Source organism: Pleurodeles waltl, chromosome 4_1 (genome assembly GCF_031143425.1).
Source record: "Pleurodeles waltl isolate 20211129_DDA chromosome 4_1, aPleWal1.hap1.20221129, whole genome shotgun sequence".
Taxonomy (NCBI): Eukaryota; Metazoa; Chordata; class Amphibia; order Caudata; family Salamandridae; genus Pleurodeles; species Pleurodeles waltl.
The window spans coordinates 756,897,326-756,904,846 of NC_090442.1; positions in this window are offsets into that span (position 1 = coordinate 756,897,326).

Sequence of the window (7,521 nt, forward strand, 5' to 3'; positions counted from 1 at the left end):
CAAGGAACAACAATAAGAAAAAGAAGGTTCTCCCCTGCTGGACCCCGGACCGGCACCTCAACACTGCACTCTGAAGGACTGCATCAGCTGCATACTTGGGCTTCACTACATAAAGGACTTTTCCTGTCTTCAGCTAGTTCATGAAGGGACTCCCTGTTTGCTACAGATAGAAAATAGCTGACCAGAGTCCTTGCTTCAAAACCTGAAGACACAGACCAGCTGACCACTGTCCAGTGGTCATTTTTGAATTTGAGCCAGGTGCATTCAGGAAGTTGGAGTCCTAACCGACAAGGTGCAACTCAGAGCTTGAGGAAGCTTGGGTGAGTTGTAGACTCCTAAAGGACCTTCAAAGAATTTCTGGAAGAAGATCAAGTATTTTGGAGAAGATTGGAGAACTTTTGAAAAAAAGCTCCATAAAGGGACCAACCTGACATCCTGAGTCAAGCTGGTTTACAAGGACCACGACCCAGCCTGACTTGGAGGTTTGTCCCGCTGAAAGGTTCCAGAGCCCCAGACATCCAGGATTTCATTGGGGCTCCTGGAAGGCAATCCCAAGATGGGAACTCAAAATCCGCTTGCTTTGGAGGGTCATCTGACGTCGGAGAGACAAGGCTCCAAAAGTGACAAAGTCTGAATGTAAAAAGTTGACCAAGGCTTTCCGTGCAGCACATCCGAGGAGGGCTCTAGGGAGGTTGGATTAAATTTCAAGTTATGATTTGATGAAGATTTCAGTCATGGAAAATCATCTAAATCTGAAGGTAAAAGTCTTCTCCAAGGTCTCCTGCAAGGTGCAAATCCTGAAAGTAAAACTTTGACCAAGGCCTCCCGATTACTGTCACGAGCAGGACTCCATCAAGGTTGGCCTCAAATTTTGACTTTGCCCCAGTCGAGTGTGACCAGATGTCCAGCTTGACTGTCTTAGTTTCTACGCACTAAAACATATTTGGGCCCATATTTATACTTTTTTAGCGCTGCAATTGTGCCACTTTTTGATGCAAAAACGACGCAAACTTACAAAATACAATTGTATATTGCAAGTTTGTGCCGCTTTTGTGTCAAAAAATTACGCAAATGCAGCTCTAAAAAAAGATAAATATGGGCCTTAATCTTTAAAAATTCACTTCTCTGGTTCCCCTTAACTGATTGTATTTGTTTTGTTGTCAAATTAAATATAAAAATATAATCTATTTTTGTTTCATTCTGTTTTCTGATTTTTGAATGCTTTACACACTTTGGCCCTCATTATGACATTGGCGATAAATCCCGCTTATCAAAACGGTGACGGTCGCCAACATACCGCCGCGGTTGTGAATATCCGTTTGCCATATTATGACACACACACACCAAACCTACAGAATACAGCCACATACACAAATCTGCCATCCCAAAGGTCAGTGATAAAGTGGCAGTCCCAACACCCATACTGTTACGCCAACAAAACAACGCCCACCACAATATGACCCACGAATCACCACAGCGGATATTCAACTGCGGTAAACCATTGGCGGTACATACTGCCACGCTCAGAATGGACACACACATACAAAACAACACTACATTGGCCAATACTAAAAACACACACCTGACACTCATACACACACCACACCTACCCACAGCACTATAAAACACCCACCCACATTACCCACAAATCTTTACAAACAATTACTGCCAGTAGATTGACATGAGCAGCACAGAGAAAACTAGACAAACACACCACTTACACCCATACATCCCTCACACACCCCACATCACACACCCCACCAGATTACTCAATACACTCTCACCAACACACACCACACAACACCCATGTCCCCACAAAGGCACCCCTGTTTCACTGAGGATGATTTAAGGGTCACGGGGTGTGAAATTGTCAGGGTAGAGCCACAGCTGGAACACAGGTACAGCAAATATCCATTGCCATGAAGATGGAACTATGGTGGAGAATCGTGGACAGGGTGAACCCCATGGGACAGTATCCAAGAACAAGGGACGACATCAGGAAGAGGTAGAACGACCTACGGGGGAAGGTACGTACCATAGCAGCAAGGTACCAGCTCGCCATACAGAGGACTGGCGGTTGACCCCGACCTACTCCCCACAGTTGACAGCATGGGAGGAGTACGTCTTGGCACTACTGCATCCTGAGGGACTTGCTGGAGTAGCCGGAGGACTGGACACGGGTAAGTCAATATTTATTACTTATCTCCCCCCATACGTGCATGCCATCAAACCCCCTCACCCTCACTCCCATCACTCCACTCCACCCCACACAATGCACCTACACATATGAATAACCCCAATACCAAATCCTGCATGCCATAACAATGCATGGACAGCACTCCCAGCCATGCAGGGACACCCATCACCAAAGCATGCACAGCATAGGGGAACTAATAATCACACAATACATCACCACACACAAGCAAAAGGTGGCAGGGCAACACCAACGATAGAGGAGAAGCTAGGGATGTACAATATGTCACAGACATGAAGCATAAAACATCACTTACATCCCCACAGGTGCCCTAGCCAATGTCAGTAGAGAGGAGGTGCCACGACAAACCAGTCCCCCAACAGAAGAGGCCCCCAGTGATCAGGGACCTGGGGTCAGTGGCAGTGGGCACACCATTTAGGGGACAGAGGCACAGGCATACAAGGACACTGGGAGGACTCCTGTGCACCAGGGGGGAGGGCAGGACCAGGGAACTGATCCTCCAGGAGGCACTCTCCAAGATCCTGGGAGCCTACTGACATTCCCAGGACACAATGGGCCAGATCTTTGACAAGATGCAGGAGAACAGGCGGCTCCATAGCAGGGGTGCTGGCAGACATGGCCAACATCATGAGGGAGGCAACAGCACACCAGCGGGCCACTACCACTAGCCAGTCCATTGACCAGCCCTCTACTTCCACTGCTGCTAGTGGGCGGGAGGCCCCGCCACAGGACCCACAGGACCCACAGGCCACTAGCATTCCTCCCCGCAGAAGGTGAACCACCCCACAAACGTTCCCTGCTACCCAGACAGAAGCCAGAGACACTTGCCAAGACCACCACCAGGAAATTAGACTCACCTGATTGTCCCCCTCATGTCCCACTCAGTCACCTTCTCCACCTTGAACTGCAGTTGCTGCCCTTCCTATGGTCATTGGACACTGCACCTGTGCTACAAAAAGACTGGAACAATACCTTTGACTTTCCTCCATCATCACCCCATTCCATTGCACTTTTCCCTAAATTTATTAGCACTAAAATAAACACCCTTGAACACAACTCGAATACTTGTATGTCATGTGTTGAAAAATTTTATTGATGGAAACAGTTACATCCATTGCAAATGAACTGTAAAATTGTGAGAGCAGAGAAATAATGACCTGTACCTGGCTGTAGTCAGCACATCAGTACACAGTTGTCACAGCACCAACATCTGTAAAATGATAAACCATAGGTGACAGTAAGGAGAGGTAAAAGGAAGTTAATGCCATCATGCCACAGCCACACAGAAAACACCAATAGTCATAGAAATGTGAAGTTGCACTGTCTCACCTGTGCGTCATTGGAAATACTGATGGATAACTGATGTTCTGTTGTCCTCATCTTCAGCCTCTTCATCCTCACTGTCATCAGGGTCTTCTGCAGCCACAGGGGCATCTCCTGTCTCCTCCTCCTGCAGAAAAGGTACATGGCGCCTGAGGGCCAGGTTGTGCAACATGCAGCATGCCACTACTATCTGGCAGACCTTTTTGGGTGAGTAGCACAGGGATCCACCTGTCAGATGGAGGCACTTGAACCTGGCCTTCAGGAGGCCGAAGGTTCTTTCGATGACCCATCTGGTTCACTCATGTGCCTCATTATAATGTTCTTCAGCCCTTGTCCTGGCATTCCTGGCATTCCTCACAGGGGTCAGCAGCCATGATAGGTTTGGGCAGCCAGAGTCACCTGCAGGTATTGAGGGACAACATTTATCCACACACTTTCCTATGGGGATAACACCAGAGGCATACACTAACATACAGTGGGTGGGGCCCAAGGCTCACCAATTAGCCACACCCTGTGGCTCTGTAGTTGGGCCATCACATTTGGGATGCTGCTATTCATCAGGACAAAGGCATCATGCACCAACCCAGGATACTTAGCATTGACGTGGGAGATGTACTGGTCTGCCAGGCACACCATCTGCACCTTCATGGAGTGGAAACTCTCACGATTCCTGTACACCTGTTCATTCTGGCAGGGGAGACAAACGCAATATGTGTCCCATCAATCGCCCCAATAATATTGGGGATATGTCCCATTGCATAGAATCCGGCCTTCACAGTGGCAACATGCTTGCAGGCACGATTAAGAACATTGGCTGTGACATTCCTGCTGCCAAGCCCACTGTCACTTGGAAAGAACCTGTCACCAGGAAATGGAGCAGTGATAGCACTTGCACAAGACGGGGGATCCCAGTCGGATGAAGGATTGATGAAATCAGGTCTGGCTCTAACTGGGCACACAGCTCTGTGATTGTGGCCCTGTCCAGTCTATAGGTGAGTATAATGTGACTGTCCTCCAATGTAGCTAAGTCCACCAGGGGTCTGTACCCGGGGTAGGTCTCCACCTCCTATTCATCCACAGCAGTAGGTATCGAAGGGACACAAGAGTGAGTAGGCTGTCACAATTTGAACAACAAAACCACAACAGCAGTCCACATGGTGCACTTATGTATTGGGACAGTGTTAATGGTGAAGTATGTGCCAATCTATTCTGTGACATAGCAAATGTCGATATGTCTGCCCCCCCTGAAATTGTGACTGCCTATCCTGTATGTAGGAACAGGTGGAAATCAGCTAACTCCTCTGACATTGGGCGTCGTGGCTGAAGGCGGTCTTGCACCACTGTGCAATTCCTCATTGGATAATATGGGGCTCCATAGACTACAGTGGCCAATGGGGACCTACGCCGCCGCTAACATTGTACACCGCCACAGACGTGACTACCATTTTCTGTCTATAACCTCACTTGATTCCTGACTTTCCACAGGAGAAGACCTACACTGCGTGTGCTGCTGTGACCTGTGTTTGGAACCTACCTTGGCCCGTGTGACCAGAGAAAGGGCCTGTGCCTTCACTTTGGAGGAGTTGGAGCGACTGGTGGATGGGGTCCTACCCCAGTACGGACAGCTGTAAGGGCCTTCAGACCAACAGGTGAGTACACTTTGGCCATGATGTATGTGGCAAGGATGCATGGGGATTTGTGTGCAAGCATCGTGTAAGGGTGGGTGGGGGATGGGGGGATTGTCTGTTGGCGGTGTACATGTTGTATGCTGGGCAATGTGTGTGCCAGTGGTGATGGAAACGGGTATGGTGGCCATTTGTGTGACAGGCTGGACTGTTTGTTCAATGGTGCTCTCCTGTCTGTATTGCCTCTACAGGTCAGCGCCCATCAAAAGAATGGATTATGGTGTGCCATCGCCAAGGACGTGCAGACCCTGGGGGTCTATGGCAGGCGGAGCACCCACTGTCAGAAACGGTGGGAGGACCTGAGATGCAGGGCACGGAAGACCTCAGAGGCTGAGCTGGGGATGGCCTCCCAATGAAGAATGGGTGCCCGTCGGACCTGACCCCCCTGATGGCCCGCATATTGGCAGTGGCCTACCGTGAGCTAAATGGGCACTTGAGGGCATCACAGCAGCCACAAGGGGGTGAGTACAGTGGGTATCAACACATATTTTGGCTGGTGGGGTGGTATCCGGGTGGTGGATGTGTGTTAGTGGATGCCCCTAAGGCCAGGCCAGACATAGCTGCGTGGGTCATCTGAAGGGTAATGGGTGTATCGCAAATATAGGTGACCTAGTTGGTTAGCAGTCCATTTCAGGCAGGGCATCGTGGGTCCCAGGAGTGCTGCAGTTGGCGGGGTGTGTTCCTCATCTTGCCTTACTAACTAGCCATATCACTGGTAGTGCAAAGCATAGTGCTTAAGCCTGTTCCCTGTGTGTGACGGTGATGTGTATACCAACTGTGATGTTGGTGCAGTCACTGGCCCAGTGTATCTTTTGTCTCTCTCCCCCCCCTTTCTTGTTTTGTCATCCTGTCTTTGTGTGCATTAGCATCATCTGGCGGAGGAGCAGGGTCACCGGCGAGAGAGGGAGGTGTATCCCACATGATCCAGGAGGCAGTATCCACTGACGCCGAGGGAACCAGTGAGATGGAGGACGAGGGGAGCACCATGGTGGAGACTGGAGGAGGCAACACAGACTCAGATACCTCCTTCGATGGGAGCTCCCTGGTGGTGGCGGACACCTCTGTGACCACCCCAGCTGCAGGTACAGCCACCACCCCCTACCAGTACCGCCCTCCCAGCAGCCCCTCAGGAAGTTTCCCCTGCCCGCTCACCCAGGAGGTTGGCCATCTCCCCCAGGCACCTCAGGCCCTGCCCCAGTGAGCCCTGCTGCCCTGAGTGAGGAGGCTATTGACCTCCTGAGATCCATCTCTGTAGGGCAATCAACCATTTTGAATGCCTTCCAGGGGCTGACATCCCAGATGCAGCAATGCAATACATTCCTGGAGGGCATTCACAGTGCATTGGCGGCCCAACAGAGATCGATTCAGGCTCTGGCCTCCTCTCTGATTTCAACCATTGTCCCTGTCTCTACCGTCCCCCTTTCAAGCCCCACTTCTCAGTCCCATTCTCCTCAGCCCCAACCCATCCCAGGCACACATACAGATGAGCCTGCACACAAGAGATCACCCAAGAATGGCACAGGCAAATACAGGTACCACACTTCATCCCACAAGCACTTACACAAACACCATACAGTTGCAGACACAACATCATCCACTGCCTCCACTGTCTCTTCCTCCTCCTCCTCCCCCCCTCCCAGTCATATCCACACTCACACCTGCATGCACTACATCAACATCCACTACCAGCATCACCGCACCAAGCAGAACACACACCTCACTGACCGACACCTCCAGAACAATTAGGCACGCGTCCCCTGTGTCCTCTCCCACCCTGTCTGCCCCCCAAAAGGACACAAGCATGCACACCCCCAACAGCCATCCACCTCACATCAGCATACAGCCTATGCACCTGTACCCAAGTCCAGCAGACATACACCTCCAACAACCACTCCCTCAACCACCACTCCCATTACTCCTCCCTCCTCCCACCCCAACGTTCCTAAAAAGCTTTTCCTTTCCCAACTTGACCTCTTCCCTACCCCAATCCTGCCCATATGAGCAGGGTGCCAAGGACACAGCCCAGCACCTCAGCCAAACAGTTCACGGGGACGGTGGTAGCCTTACCTATTTGTGGTGGTAAGGATACCACACCTCCATCAAAAAAGGGGTAGGAGCCAGCACCACCAGGCAAGAAAGGGAAGGAGGCTGCACCACCAGGCAAGAAGGGGAAGGAGCCTGCATCACCAGGCAGGATGAGGAAGAGCCCATCCACCCCTGCCAGGGATCCAAGCCCCATGTACTGGAAAAGACGAAGCCCTCTACTCCATCGGAGGCTGTCAGGGTGACACCTCCACC